General features: G+C 42.1%; 1 long non-coding RNA gene across 1 annotated transcript in view; it reads right to left on the bottom strand.

The window, feature by feature from the left end:
- Positions 1-15138, bottom strand: part of LOC138425431 (uncharacterized) — a 42384-nt gene extending 27246 nt beyond the window's left edge. The window contains exons 1-4 of the long non-coding RNA XR_011251211.1: positions 14931-15138; positions 11564-11697; positions 9408-9528; positions 779-3416 (exon numbers count right to left, since the gene is read on the bottom strand). This is a non-coding gene — a long non-coding RNA (uncharacterized lncRNA). The remainder of the gene's footprint in view (positions 1-778; positions 3417-9407; positions 9529-11563; positions 11698-14930) is intronic.
- Between the last annotated feature and the right edge of the window lie 1077 nt (positions 15139-16215).

Consider the following 16215-nt stretch of genomic DNA (forward strand, 5'->3'; position numbering starts at 1 on the left):
AGGGAAGGGATGGGTATATTTGGAGTACAATCCTGTATCAGATGTGAGGCCCACACCTTCACCCTGAACGCTCACTCTGAACCCTCACCCCGAACCCTTACCCTCACCCACGCCCTCACCCTGAACCCTCACCCTCACCCTCTCCCTGAACCCTCACCCTCACCCTCTCCCTGAACCCTCACCCTCACCCTCTCCCTGAACCCTCACCCTCACCCTCTCCCTGAATCCTCACCCTCATCCTGAATCCTAACCCTCACCCTGAATCCTTACCCTCACCCTCATCCTGAACCCTCACACCTCACCCCTCACCCTAACAAGTTTGGAGGGCTCCTCCACGAACTCTAACCTTTACCCTACCCTAACCGGACCCCCATCCACATCCTAACCCTAACCCACATCATAGTCACGCCCTCAGCCCTATACTTACCCTTGAAGTACCTACCCGCATCTTCTTCATTTTTGACACTTCCCATGCATAACAAAAGACGAGGTTGTAAGGTTTCAAACATGGATCCAAGACCCATTATCCACATAAAAGGGATATAAATACTATGATCATATCATTTAAATCTCTTGCATCACCAAAATACCTCTCCACCACTTATCCAGTCGCCATTGATGGATCACATCTATCTCATACATTTTATAACTTAGCAATCAAATACGCACCAGGACTCTGGGTAATTATAGAGATAAGATTTATTTATACCATAAATATTTCAACAAATTCCACTTTCTACGATGAGTTCAATCTTCACAAAAGTAGGATGAACAGCACCTGTTTCCACTAGGATCCATAGAGCGTGAAAATCTTAATGATGACCACCAGAAAGGTCAGCACGGTTGATATCACAGATTTTTCAGTGTTCCAATACAAGTTCTACCCAAATCCATAAAGAAAGACATACGCATAGGAAACTACAAATTGAAAGCAAGTCTTTTGAGATAAATATTGGACATCAATTGTATGAATCTTTAAGGCATAACTGCAGACATTCTTCAGACATTCTTCAAATTCATAGAATGACAACAAAGTATGGCTACGTACAATCCATTCGGTTTTATGAACCACTCATGAATAACCTCACAAGCCATTTGAAACCAGATGACAATTTCAAATAGCTTTGATCTACAAACAAGGCTGTAAGACAGAAAGTTAAAATCGAAATACATGAAGTAAATCCTCAATAGATATGAAAACATCCCATGGTAGTGAAGTCAATTAGCATTAGTTATTAGGGCTTTCATGCACAGACTCATCTCTGATCGATGTGATCCCAATTCATATTTGGCAAAAAATACGAAAGCTGATCTTAACAGTCATATTATTTTTCTTTGTACCCCTAAAAAGAAAAATGAACATGAAAAACTAAATTAAGCTTGGAGGCTCACATTTCCCAATCGGTATACAAAGCAACAGCATGTCAAACTTTCTAATTCACATATGCATTTAAATGAAATTGGATGAAATACCCCTAAATAAACACATACTTCTATGCCCAATGTTTCACAAGGCAGAAAACGCTCAATGAATGAAACTGAGAGGGTAACAGCCAGGAAGGCCAGGGGTCTCCAAAGGGAGGAAATGGGGTGCAAGTGTCAGACAGTTGTTATCTGTCACTTCCGAGGCAGGAGGAAACAAGCTGTTATCTTTTTTCCCCTTCTTGATACAAATTTAAACAGAGATTTTCTCTTACAATTCTGTGTTGCTATAATGACACCTGGTTCCGCCTGAACTTCACTTTTCTCATACTTTGAGCTGACCAAGGCATTTTTCTCATGGAAAGGTTTGCCTTAAGCTATGTGAATGTACTATGTATTTACCCTAGACTCTATCTTCAAGTAGGTTCTGCCTAAAGGCTCAGAACTGACTTGACAAACCAATATGCTTTACTCATACATGGCTCTCCTGATCTATGTGAATGAAGCTATCCATTTGCTCATATCAATCGTTTTATGGCCCAGGATGACTCACCTGGTGCCACGGTCATCTCCATATATCTTGTGGGTGAGGGGTCTGCTGCCATTCCTTTCTCTAATGAGTAGACTGCTAGTAGCTAGATAACATCCAGCCAAAGATGAGTAGGGGGGCACTCTTTCTGCCCCCTTCTGATGTCTATGTCAGAAGCTTTCTCTCTTTTATACTTTAATAAAACGTTGGGACACAAAAGCTCTGACTGATCAAGCCTCATCACTGGCCCCGGGTTGAATTCTTCCTCTAAGGAGCCCAAGAATTCAAGCATCTTTCATGGTTAGACAACAACCTTTCCAAACAATGGTCTTTTCAAAAAAAAAAAATGATGATAAGTGATGAGTATGCATATGTCTACGAATGAAATGGGACCTATATGTCAAACCACATAAAAATATATCTTCCCTCAACATACATATAACACAACCAGGCCTTCACATGCATCGATTCTCCAACTATCAAGTCATACAAATATGGATGTAAAATATCACAATACATTCCAAAGTTTAAAAGTGATGGATATTGACTTTCGCCCGCTGGTGCTTCTTTTTATGTCATCTCCATTATATTAGCTATGACAACGAATCATGTGCTGTGCGAAGTCACTTACATTGTGTCCAACTCCTTGGGATCATATGGACTAGGCCCCACCAGGCTCCTCTCTCCATGAGATTCTCTAGGCAAAGATACTGGAGGGGGTTGCCATGCTCTCCCTCAGGAGATCTTCCTGCCCCAGGGATGGAATCCATACCTCCCATGTCTCCTGCATGGGTATGTTCTGCATGTTCTTTACCACTAGAACCACCTGGGAAGCCCCAAGACACATGAACATCAGTGGATTTGGGGATCCACGGGGCATATACAGAACCATTCCTCCAACAAAACTGAAGAATGACTTTAAAATCTCAAACAAAACATGAGTATATGTGTTCACAAACTTCATGGAGCAAGGGTTTCTTCGATCTGAAAACTGGCATCGATGAAGGACTGTGTGAAGAATACTTCAAAGTCTATTTGGCAAACACAGCCTACGTTGGCTATATTTAGTCCTCAGTTGAATGGAATGTCATGAGTACTGGTCATTTCAAATAAGTAGCCTATGACGCTGTTTACACTTATTGGGACGCGTGGTATACCACATTCACACATTTCAGTAGCATTGGTGCAAAAACGATACATTTCTCAGGGGAAGCTTCTACATGGACTCCTGGGATCAGAGCTCTAACTCATACACACATACTTTTCCTTTTAAAATGATCCTGCATGATAAGCAAACAAAACACTGGATGAACACCTAGACGGTGAGCTCTGTACTAAATGATTTTAAAGCCAGTAGATGGAATGAGCTGATGAGGAAGACTACAAACGAGTCATCTTCTTCAACTTGGTCAAACTGCTCATAGTCATACAAGTGAATGAAAAGTTGAGCCTGTTGTCATTAAATCTGTTTAAAAGAAATAGAATAATAAAACAAATTAGTAAATCTTATTTTCTTAATAAACATTGTATTATTTCTGCACAGCTTTGTTACTGGCATGAATAGAATATCTACAATAATAACTTGTCACAGTGAAATGGATTCACATTCGATATCGATTCACATCTATAATTGATGCCATAGCTGTTTGATACTATTGCTTGAATGAATGCAACTTATGTGACTTCACAAACTACAAACACGACTAACATAATAGGTATTAAAAAACCTTGAGTGACATGAGCGTGAAGACTTAGTAGAGTTGCTCTCAAGAATAATGATACTATTATTCGCTCTAGCCATAGTACTGGAATCTGTACATTAACACCCCTGCAAAACAAAAGGAAAGGATAGAATAATAATAAAGGAACTTCATAACTATATTCCTACTGTAAACATTCAACACTATGTTTTCTTTTAAACTGACTTTCATATTTGGTCTACTGTAACCTCTTCTGTGTTCATTTTATGCTAAACTTATTGCTAACAGTAAAATTACCATACGAGCTCTAATTAATTTTTTTTTTTACTTGCAAAGCTACTGATAGAACCAAAGGCCAATATCTACATCAAACAGGAGAAACGGAATGGAAACTGTAAACAATTTTATGGAAGAACATTTCCGTGCTCCTATTCAGTCAAATGGGCATTCAAAAGGATGTGATTTTTCTGAAAGTTTATTTCAGAAACTTGGAATTGGATGACTGCAAACAATAAAACTAACAATATATTGATACATAATATTAATAATATACAGTGGGTCATTCTTTTTTTATTCTGCCACAGCTAACAGACAGAAAGTCAGTTGTCATAACTACTACTAACATAAGACCCTCACCGATAAGTGAAGATATATAGGAAAATCCATAATAGCTCTAAAAACCATCAAAGATAAAATGGTAATTAAAAAATACACTGACAGTTTAGCTGGTATAAGAAACAGGATGATTATGAAAGCAAAGCCAACAATCATGGATAGGCCATGGAAGCCCGTGGCTGTCACCAGTGTTGACTTATATCCTTCATCTGAGGTTGTTAAAAGCGCTTGGTAAAATCCAGAGGTTTGCAGCAGTGGTAACCTCCTGAACAGACTGAAATAAAAAGGGTTTCCAGAATATCCTGATGATTTCCATCTACTAGGCTGTGATGAGCTCAAGCAATGCATACTCCAGAGGACAGAAGACAGACAGGTTGGGAACACGTCTACTGCACTTACGGAGAAAGGGAATGTTGCTGCTCAGCCTAGTACAAGTGTAGAAGCAACACCTTGGTGATTCGACCTTTAAAGACTCGATACATATGAGAACGACTGGTATGAATAAACCTTCAGAAGTGCTTTCTCAGACCTCCTCCCATCATAAGCACAAGCATAATGAAAACGCTGAGTTTTCATGGTCTCACCCAAAATAAGACTCACTTATGGCTTTGCTTTGAGAATAGTTGAACTACTCATTGTTCAAGAGAAATGATCCTTTCTTCTCTGAAGATTTGTGAATCATTCACAGGGTGTGGTGAATAAACTACTTAAGGGTCTAATACATAAAAATGCAATAGGCTAAGCACAGAGATGTTTTTCTCCCTTTCTCAAAGGATGGAACATTTTGTATTTGCACTGATTTTATGTCTTGACTTCATGTACAATTATATACTGATTTTTTTAGTTGACATACAATAGGACTAAAAATATTGATATAATACTGATAACTCATGTTGGTATGTGTGGTTGTCACATAGGATTCACAGGAGATTTAAATTCACAGTTGTCAACGTAAAGGATGAATGCTATTTAGCTTCTTCGTGAATCTAGACCACGAATGAAGAGTTTTCCTCAACATATTTCACTGAGAGAAATACAAGGATGATAGGCATAATACTATGCTTCGACTCATGGATATCTAAGCATTGCTCACAATACAGATCTGATTTTCAACATCAGGGTTCTTTCAGTGTCCTTGAACAGCATTTGTTTTTCTGTATACAGAAGAAAAAACTCATGAGTATCAAACTGGTTCACATAAAACATGTGTATGAATTGTTATCTTCCTGAACCAGGGATCAAACCCACATCACTTCCCCCTCCTGCACTGGTAGGCAGATTTTTTATTTATCAACTGTGCCACCTAGGAATCGACATACATTTCAAGGACCACTGCCATCAGCTTCTACTGTTCATGACCAAAGTAGGAGAAACAACATTGGAAGAAGTACTCATAAGGGTACTCATAGGAAGTACTCATAAGTCAAGGAACTGTTATACTGGGTACTCTCGTTGTTACTGGGACAAGTCAGTTCCTCCGATGATGATGGGTATAACTGAAAAATTATTACAAATGCATGGGCTGCGATGTCTACGTGATAAATGTGTTCCTCTTATACTATTGCTTCAGGGATGCCTACTTCAGCATGAAGGAATGCACTTCAAGGGATGCCCGCTATTCCAGCTCAAGCAACAGATAGTGAAGTGCAGATCATTGTCCTTTGTTGAAAATAATCAGCACTTTGTCAACATAGGGAACATGCCAGAGGGACCCTTGGGATGGAACTCTAAAAACAGGTTGGGCCCTCTTTTTGCCAAGCCCTGCGATAAAATACAAATCAGAAAAAGAAAAATAGCATCGGTTTTGTCAGGACTTCCTCATCTTTTCTTTCTCGGTAGCAGGAAGCAGACATTGAGGCCAGAGGACTGCAGGATTTCATTGTGAACTAACGTTGGGTGGGGTGGAAGCTCATCACTCTAGTAAGAATGTGGTTCAATAAAATGGAATTTCATTCACTTCATGGACATAGAGTTCTATAATCCTTCATTAAGGAATTCAATAAGCTATATTTCCTTACACCTTCACAATCTCTTGGTTTACGAGAACATCAATTGCTAGTCCAGCACTTATACAATGAGTGTTACAGGTAGTATGAATGTATAAATGATGATGAGCAATGACAGGAAGTTTATTTAATCTCTGTTTGAATTCTTGATTTTTTATATAATTTTTTATAATATCCTTACAGATGTGAATATTTTACTGACATGTATAAATACACGTTGAGTAGTGCTATGATAACTCATAGTGTTGGCACAATAAATATCATGGTTACTATGTGCTTTTCATATATTCCTTTTGAGATTCTCTTCCATTATACATTATCATAAGATATTTAATAGTTTCCTAAACTGTACAGTAGGTCCTTGTGGCTTCTTTTATATATAGTAATGTACTTGTTAATAATTCAAACAAAAACTGGTACACAAATACTCATAGTGACATTCACAATAGCTCAAAGGTAGAACTCATTCAAGTGTCCGTTGGTGGGAGACTGAATATGCAACACAAGGTATATTCAGAAGCTTGAACGGTATTCCACCATACGAAAAAGTACATTAAATGGTGCTGCCACTCTGCAAGACATTACAGAAATGACTCCAAAACAAACACATGGAATAAATACATAGTTCGATTCCAATTCAAGCTATGTACCCAAAAGGATTGGGAAAGGGGGCTGAAAAAATGGATACTTCTTCCGTCATACTCACAACAGCATGATTCACACTGGCAAACAAACAGAAGTGATCTAAGTGTCCATGGCAGCCAATTCCATAAACAAACTGTGGTATACACACAATGGAATCTGATTCGGCCCTTCAAAGTCAGTAATTCTGACAATGCGACAATGTGGACAAACCTTATGGTCATTAGATCATGTGAAATAAACCAGACCAAGAAAAGACAAACGTTCTGTGATTCCACTCATATGAGATATCCAAACAAGTCAAATCTGTCAGAAATAGCAGAGAGTGATTCCGACCGATCGAAAAGAGTTCATGTTTCATGGACCTCAGTTTCCCTTGGAAAAACTGACTTCCCGTGATATCTCCAAAACCAATTAGACAAATAATTGGAAGCTATATCCAGTCAAATGAATGTAGACATAATGTTATATACAGTGTACACCAAACTCACTCAAACTTCTTAACAGACAAAAGGCAAAACTGTATCTATGGTACCTCAGCTTAGCTTAAAACTGTATCTACAGTACCTCACTTCTGCTTATAAAATTTAACAACAACAACAACAACACACTAAAGTCTATCCAAAAAAGGATATAAAACATATATAACATTAACTTTAAAGAATTAGACATTTAAACTGTGAAAAACCTTATTCACAAAACTTAAACACAAGCCACAGGAAAATATATTTATAAAATACATATCTGATAAAGGATTGTACTCCAAATATACCAAAAAATCTAGAACAATCTCATAAAAAATGTATACACCTAAACACCTGGCCTACAAAAATATAAAGATAGCAAATAAGCCTATCAAAAAGACTCAAAATCACATATCATTAGGAAATTACAAACTAAAATAACAGTGAGGTAGCACTGCACACCTATTAGATCCAGTAAACTCAAAAAAAAAAAAACGGGGGTAGGGCACAACTTCTCCGGTGGCTCAGTGGTAAAGAATCTGCCTGACAATGCAAGACACTCTAGTTTGATCCCTTACCCCAGAAGATCCCACATGCCACAGAGAAACATAGCTGGATTTTTCCACAGCTAAACAAAGCTCACCTGTGACCTGAATACTATATGGCTAGCACTTACTAAACAGCTTTGAAAACGTCCAGACAAAAAGTATCACATGATTATATACAACAGCTCTACTTGTAATAACTAAAAACTTTCAAATATCAGGATGTCTTCAGTAGATGACAGTGTAAACAAATGGGGATACATCCAAAGTGAAGGGGAGCAAATGCTACCACAAAATATACCACCTCAGCATGAGAATTAGTGGGACCCAATTAACTTTTTTTTTTAGAGGACACATGATCATCTCTGAAACCCAAGTTCAAGACAGCTCTTCTGTGAGTCACATTTACCAGAGAAATCTCATTTCAAAGGAATCCTCTCTATATGCCAGATAGAAGGATGAGACACAGTCTTTTGAAACTCTTTTTTCTTTTCTATCGATAGGGAAAGCTAAGCCGTAAATCTGCACAACAACCATACCCTTCCTTTCCTTTGGTTGTATCTGTAAAATATTTGTTTCTTTTTTAATTTGGCTGCGCCAGGTCAACCTTCATTGAGGTAAGCCAGATATTTAGCTACAACATGCAAATTCTCCTTTGTGGCATGGGAGATCTAGCTCTTGGATCAGGGAATGAACCTGGGCCTCCTTCTTTGGGAGTGTCCAGTCTCAGCCACTGGACCACCAGAAAGTGCCTGTTTTGTTTTCAGATGAAGATGGAATCTAAGGTGATATCTTGGGCCATTTCAGTCACTGACTCAGTTTCCTGAGTTTCTCCAAAGCACGCACAAGGTGCACATTATTAAACTGGTTTGCAAAACAAGAAAAGGTTGTCTGCTACAACACTGTATGCTTACAAATATCTAAATGGTAAATGGCATATTATTTATTTTTAATTACTATGGGGGGGGGGGGAGAAAGAATGCAGGATTCATACATGTTACCACATGAATAAATATTAAAACCATCTTCAGTGAAAAAGAAATCCACATAGAAAAGGCCACCCAGAACCCTTATTCACCATGTCTGCTTTCAATCCATCAAGTTTGTCCAAATAACTGAAAATCTCAGTAACACTCTAAATAAAGAAAAAAGGATGACGATGGAAACAAAAGATATATTCATACACTTGAACAATTGCTAAAAGTGGAAGTGGGGCAGTGGATTACATTATAATGTAGGTACCATATGATTTCCTGATTTTGGAGATTATGTGCTGGTTCTGCAGAAGGTACCCATTTTGGATAAAACACATAGAGTATTTTAGATGATGTGGCAAATGCTAGCACTTGTTCCCATTGCTAGGCATTTTCTGTACATTTTAAATGACTGGAAAGTATACTAGGTTTCAAAACAACCATGTCAATACCACAAAAGAAATTTAGAGCAGACAGGCAGGAAACTTTCTGATACAGGCCAAGACTTACCCAGATGAAGTTCAAGGGAAGCTGCGATGCTCACTGCCCGTGAAGGAGTCCACGTGGAATGAAGAAGTAGTGTGGGAAGTCTATTAGTAACCACCATGTCTTGGGTCCTCTGGATGACCTACTGCAGGAGAAACAGATCTTACAGATAAAATGTTCCACATCACTTCACAAAAAGTTGTTAGACTACATTCAGTAAAGCTGAATCATTTTGGATTAATTTACAATCATAAAATACTACCCTTTACAGTCCAAAAATCACTTGCATTTCTATACACTAATAACAATCAGAAAAAAATATTAAGAAAATCCCACTTAAATAAAACATCTAGCAACAAACTTAATCAAGAACATAAAAAACCAGTAGTCAGAAAACTAGAAGGCACTGATAAAGAAACCAAAGAAAATACAAACACACAGAAAATTATTCCACGCTCATGCACTGGAACAATGAGGAATTAAAAGGTCCATTCCAACCAAAGTCATCAACAAATACACGGACTGCAATCACAAAATAATATTCAATGGCATTTTTCACAGAAATAGAAATATTCCTAATATTAGGCTGCTACTGTTGAACAGGACCTTAAACGGCCAAAAAGACTCTGAGAAAGAGGAACACAGCTGGAGGCATCTTCCTATCCCTCTTCAAACTACATCACGGAGCTGTAGTGACCACCACAGTGAGGAACTGGCAGGAACACAGACACATGGACTCCAGGAGAGAATAGAGAGCCCAGAAACGAACCCACCTGTACATGGTCAGTTCCTGAAAATCAAACCAGGAACGAGCGAAGAGGAAAGGACAGTCTTCTCAAGAAACAGTGACAGGAAAATGGCCACCTACACGGAAGAACATCAGTGTTCATCCTCTACATCATCTAAGGCAAATCTAACTGAAAACCCACCGCTTTGCACACGGAGCTCTTTCCCCCTGAGTCCTCTGAGATGGACCTCCAGTCAGCCCTCAGCTGGACACAGGAAACGTCTACTCCATCCTCATTTTTCGCTCTTGCAGCGCCTCCCTGCTGGTGGGCACTGAGGCAACCCTGCTCCTCTCAGCCTGGATGCAGCCCTGTTATCCAGAAGCCTGAGCCCCGATGGTCCTGAGGAGACAAAGCTCCCGCCAGCTGCTCACGGAGCAGAGTCTAAAGGCAAAGCGTCCTGCGCCCGCGGGTCAGAGGGGCCTTTGGCGCCCCCTGCGGGCCACAAGAGAAGAGCGGGCAGCCCGGTGCTCACAGACCTCAGAGGGCTCACCCAGAAGCAGCTCTGCTGCGAGCACTCAGACTGGAAGCCCAAACTGAAATGGAGCAGAATAGCTCCATGACCCTCCGCAAAACATGGCTAAGGAACAATCAGAGCCTGCATGGAATGCAGCCATAAAAAGGAACACATTTGAGTTTGTTCTAATAAAGGGGAGGGAAGTCAGTCAAAGAGAGAAAAACATGGAATCTAGAAGGATGGTACTGACGAGTCTGTTCACAGAGCAGCAATGGAGGTGCAGACATAGAGAACAGACTTACAGACGAGGGTGGGGAACAAGAGGGAGAGGGTGAGATGAATGGAGAGAGCAGCATGGATGCAGGTACACCTACATTTGTAAATAGACAACCAATGGGAATTTGCTGTATGATTCAGGGAACTCAAACTGGGGCTCAGTAGTAACCTGGAGAGGTGGGAATGCGTGCGAGGTGGGAGGGAGATTCAAGAGCAAGAGGACATAGGTACACCTAATGTGGATGTATGACAAATCAAACCAATATTGTAAAGCAATGATCAATCAACTAAAAAGAAATAACTTTTAAAAAATCTGAACATAAACACAAACTTTGCAACAAGGTAACTCCATTTTAAAAACTATAGAATTTTAGAAAACTACTAAAGTTCTACATGACCTTTGGTCTGGTAATCAGGTCTAACATACACAAAACAAGCCAACTTACCAAATTATGAATATAAATTAGTTAAAACATTGCCTTTTATCATTTCATACATTTACCCTGTGGAGGACCTTACTCAAGAGAACCAAAAACAAACTGTTAAATGAACCACGGACCACCCACCCTGGCCAGGCAACAGAGAAAAGAAAACACTTGCAGGAGTCATCTTACAACAGGAGGCCCTGGGAAGGAACAAGGAACGAACAAGCTACCACCAACCAGAATTCTGGAGAGGTCAGGTGATGGGAGGCTCCAGTTCAGAGGTCCTACCAACCTCCCAGGATCCACATTGCTGGAATCCATCTCAGCTGAGTGATGCGTGTGCCCCCAAGAGAGATCCCAATTCAGAATGCCTGGCAAGAGACAAACCAGAAATTAACCCAATGACCATAAAACCTGAGACTGTGAGCCACGTGACAGAGTGGTTCTCTCCGTTTCCCTCACCCTCCTGCCCTCCACCCCGGCAGCCCTTCCCAATAAAGCCTCTCGCTTGGACAGCACTCCTCTCCTCAGACAACTCATTGCCCAGTGTCAGACAAGAACTCACTCTCAAGCCCTGGGAAGGGATCCCCCTTCCTTCATCAAAAGCAATATCCAGGAGAAAATATCTTCAAAACGTTATCTTGTAGAGAAGGAAATGGCAATGGCAGCCCGCTCCAGTACCATTGCCTGGAGAATCCCATGGACAGAGAAGCCTGGTAGGCTGCAACCCCGGGGTCACTAAGAGACGGACACGACTTCACTGAGTGACTTCACTTTCACTTTTCACTTTCATGCACTGGAGAAGGACATGGCAACCCACTCCAGTGTTCTTGCCTGGAGAATCCCAGGGACAGAGGAGCCTGGTAGGCTGCTGTCTATGGGGTCGCGCAGAGTCAGGCACGACTGAAGCGACGCAGCCGCAGCAGCAGCAGCAGCAGCAGCAGAGAAGGAAATGGCACCACCTACAGTACTCTGGTCTCAGAAATCCCAGGGATAGAGGAGCTTGGTGGGCTACAGTCCAAAAGCAGGGCATTTCTGATGGGAGGAAACAGTCCCAGGGAAGCTGAGCTGCTCACCAAAGGCCCCAGAGCTTTGGATAGCACACCAGAGCTGGGGCTGAGGATTCCCAGCTGCCATGCCTCTTGATCCTGGCCTCTTTCACTAGATACATGTGTGGAAAACTAGAATCTAAAATATGCCCTGGTGGTTCCATAGTAAAGAATCCACCTGCCAGTGCTGGAGATGCATGTGCGATCCCTACGATGGGAAGATCCCACATCCTATGGAGTCTGTGTGCCACAACAGCCGAACCTGTGCTCTAGATCCTGGAAGCCACGATGCCGAGTTCACATGCTGCAGCCACTGAAGCCCGTGAGCCTGTGCCCCTCAACAAGAGGAGACACTGCAGTGAGAAGCCTGCAAACCACTAGTTATGGCCCATGCTCACCAAAACTAGAGAAAAGCCCACACACAAAGATGCAACACAGCCAACAATCAATAAAACTGTTTTCCTAAAAAAATGCATATCTGACAAAGAAACTGTACTCAAATTGTCCAAGAACACTAGAGCAAACAAGCCCATTCATAATTGGTAGTGACTGAAATAGGCCACTGAGGGTATACTGATAGTAAACTATCATAGAAAAACATACTCAAGATACTGGTGCAATGCATGCAGAGCCCCCTTTGAAAGACAATCTGACAGGTTTTTTTTTTTCAGTAACCACATGGGACAAGCACTGAATTCTGTGTATGACAAGCGGTGGAAGCCAGGTATCTTACCATTGGAAGGCAAAGTTACAGATAAACAAAAGGAAACGTTACAATGTCCATGTCGTGGTGGATCAGGTTGGAGACATCACAAATTACCTTTAACTGAATATGTTCAAAGGTGAGCATATTGAGCTCCTACATGTATGTTTTAAATATCATTCTCTAATAAAAGGGAACAGGAAACATCTCTGATGGCCCAGTGGTAAAGAATCTGCCTACCGATGCAGGGAACACGGGTTCAATCCCTGTGTAGAAGATTCCACACACCCAGGGACAACGAAGCCCTTGAACAACTCTTGAAGTTTGCATGCTCCAGAGCCCAAGTTCTGCAAACAGAGAAAGCACTGCAATGAGAAGCCATGGCACAGCAACTAGAGGGTAGCCTCTGCTCACTACAACTAGACAAACGAGCAATAAAGACCCAGCACAGTCAAAAATAATGTAATGTTAATAAAGGGACAGTTCTTTGAAGAAATGACTGAGACTAGGGGTGAGACTGTAAATATATGAGCCAGGGTCATCTTAAATTATGAGAAATTAAAGAAACTAAAGACAACTATCAAGCTGTCCAAACTGATACAAATGAATGATGACACAGTGTTATCTGTATACACCAGCAAATAACAATCTGAAAGGGAATTTAAACAAACAATTCCCTTTCAATCATATCAACAGTAATAAAAGACTTTGCTATGGACAGAATGAGGATGACAAGACTGGCACACTGGAAATGATACATGATTGCTGAAAAATACCCTAAAGACATGGACAGATACTCCATAGTGATGAAAAGGCTTCAGTTGGCAATACCGTGGAAGGCATCTTCAATCTGAAATGAAGATTCAATATGAATTACAAAAGGCTGAAACGTGGCTGCTAAACCACAAAAGATGCCAGCATTCTCGGCCTCCAGAGAATTCAATCCAGGGCAAGTGAAGAAGCTTGATGGCTCAGAGGTTTTCTGTTTAAAAGTTTTATTAAAGTATAAAAGAGATCGAGAGAGCTGCTGACATAGACATTAAAAGGGGGAAGAAAGAGTACCCCCTGCTAGTCTTTAGCCAGATGTTATAGAGCCACTAGCAGTCTGCTAATGAAAGAAAGACAATGTCTCAGAGAGTGGCACCAGGCCCCTCACCCACAGCAAGCATTGAGATAACATTGGCAGCAGATGAGTCATCCCAGGCCATAAAATGATGGACATGAATCTTGAAGAAAGGCAGATTTCCAAGCAAATATATAGTTTCATTCACATAGATTAAGAGAACAAGGTATGAGTAAAACATACTGGTTTGTCAAGTCGTTTCTGAGCCTTTAGGGGGAAGTGACCTGAAGACAGAGCCTTGGGTAAATACATAGCACATTAGCATACCTTAAGACAAACATTTCCATAAGAAAAATGCATTGCTTAGTTCCAGGTTTGAGAAAAGTTAAATTCAGGTGGAGCCAGGAGTGGTCATGGCAACACAGAATTTTCAGAGAAACCTCCTTTTAAATTTGTATCAAGATGGAGAAAAAAAAATGCAGCACTCTTTTGTCTCCTCCTGCCTCTTAAGACAGAGAAAAAAACGTCTGACACTTGCAGTCTATTTTCTCTGGCTGGAGACCCCTGGCCTTCCTGCCTGTTATCCTCTCCAGGCCTGTAGGAAGCAACACACTAGGCTGCTTGGGAAAACCGCGCGGGTCTGAGCTTTATGCAAAGGGGTAAAGCGGCAAAACCCTTGGCCCCAAAGGCGAGGCTTTTCTGCGACCGCCATTTTAGTCGGCTCCGAGACTGCAAACAAAGAGGGCAGAATACATGGTTCCCTGCTCCACCCAGTCCGAGTTCCCTTACCTGTGGCCCACAGCCCTGCGCTCTACTCGCTGGATGCCAATCGACGGGGACCCAGGAGCCCACGAAACGAGCATTCCCAGCTGCAATGGCGAGCCCTGAGAGCACAACTGGGAAGCCTGGCCCCCGACGCGCCGCCATGTTCATCCCGCCCCAGACCCGCTCACGTGAGCCGCGCTCCTGACCAGCCGCCCAGGCTCGCCCCGCCCCCGACGCGCTCACGGTGCGCCCCACCCCCACGCCCCCTTCCAGGACAGGCCCGCGGGACCGCGACTGCCTCCAGGTGAAACACAAGGACAAGCAAATCCACCCCACCGAGACAATCCAAGCTTTTTCTCAGCTGATCTGTCTATGATTTAGGGATAAAACTATGACTATAGAAAGCAAAGATGACCTAGGACAGCCATGATAGTCTATAGAGCCAGACCCTGGCGGGCAGAGGCTTGAAGAGGGTCCGGGAGCTCTGTCAGAACAGCAAGCCTCTGTAGCGTAGCGGTTGGGTGCGCTGGTGAGCAGGCAGACGATGGTCTGTAAGTCAGGAGTTCAAGTCTGCAGCTTAACTCTTTTGCTCTTAGGGGGCGGGGGACAGCAACAGGCGGGACTTAGACCAGAAACGTTTATTTTTATTTTAGAGGTTTATTGTTTAGCTTAGGGTTAGGGTTCGGGCAACCCCCCAACTTGTTCAGGTTCGGGTTCAGGGTTAGGGTTAGAATTTGGGGATCCCCCCTCTTCTAAGAGTTCGGGTTTGGGTTAGGGTTCATGTCAGGGTCAGGGTTCGGGTTACGGTTAGGGTTAGCATTAGTGTTGGGGTTACAGCTTAAAGTGAGCCCTAATAGGGCCCATAGTTCTTTATTAGCCTGCCCTGGCGGGCCGAGGCTTGAAGAGGGTTCGGGAGCCCTGCTGAAAGCAGTAAGCCTCTGTAGCATAGGGGTTAGGCGGGCCAGTAGGCAGGCAGACTATGGCCTGTAAATCAGGAGTTCAAGTCTCCAGTCTGACCTTTTCGCTTTTAAGGGGCAGGGGACTGCAAGAGCCAGGGCTTAGACCAGAAAATTTTTTTATTTTAGAGGTTTATTGTTAAGCTTAGGGTTAGGGTTCGGGCAACCCCCCCCCACTTGTTAGGGTTCGGGTTCAGGTTAGAATTCGGGGACCCCCCTCTTCTTAGAGTTCGGGGCGTTACCATTAGGGTTATAGGTTAAAGTGAGGGCTAAGAGGGTCCATAGTTCTTTATTAGCCTGCCCTGGTGGGCTGAGGCTTGAAGAATGCCTGGGAGGCTGACTCGTGGGCGCCC

The sequence above is a fragment of the Ovis canadensis genome, chromosome 20 (assembly GCF_042477335.2).
Source record: "Ovis canadensis isolate MfBH-ARS-UI-01 breed Bighorn chromosome 20, ARS-UI_OviCan_v2, whole genome shotgun sequence".
NCBI classification, from domain to species: Eukaryota; Metazoa; Chordata; class Mammalia; order Artiodactyla; family Bovidae; genus Ovis; species Ovis canadensis.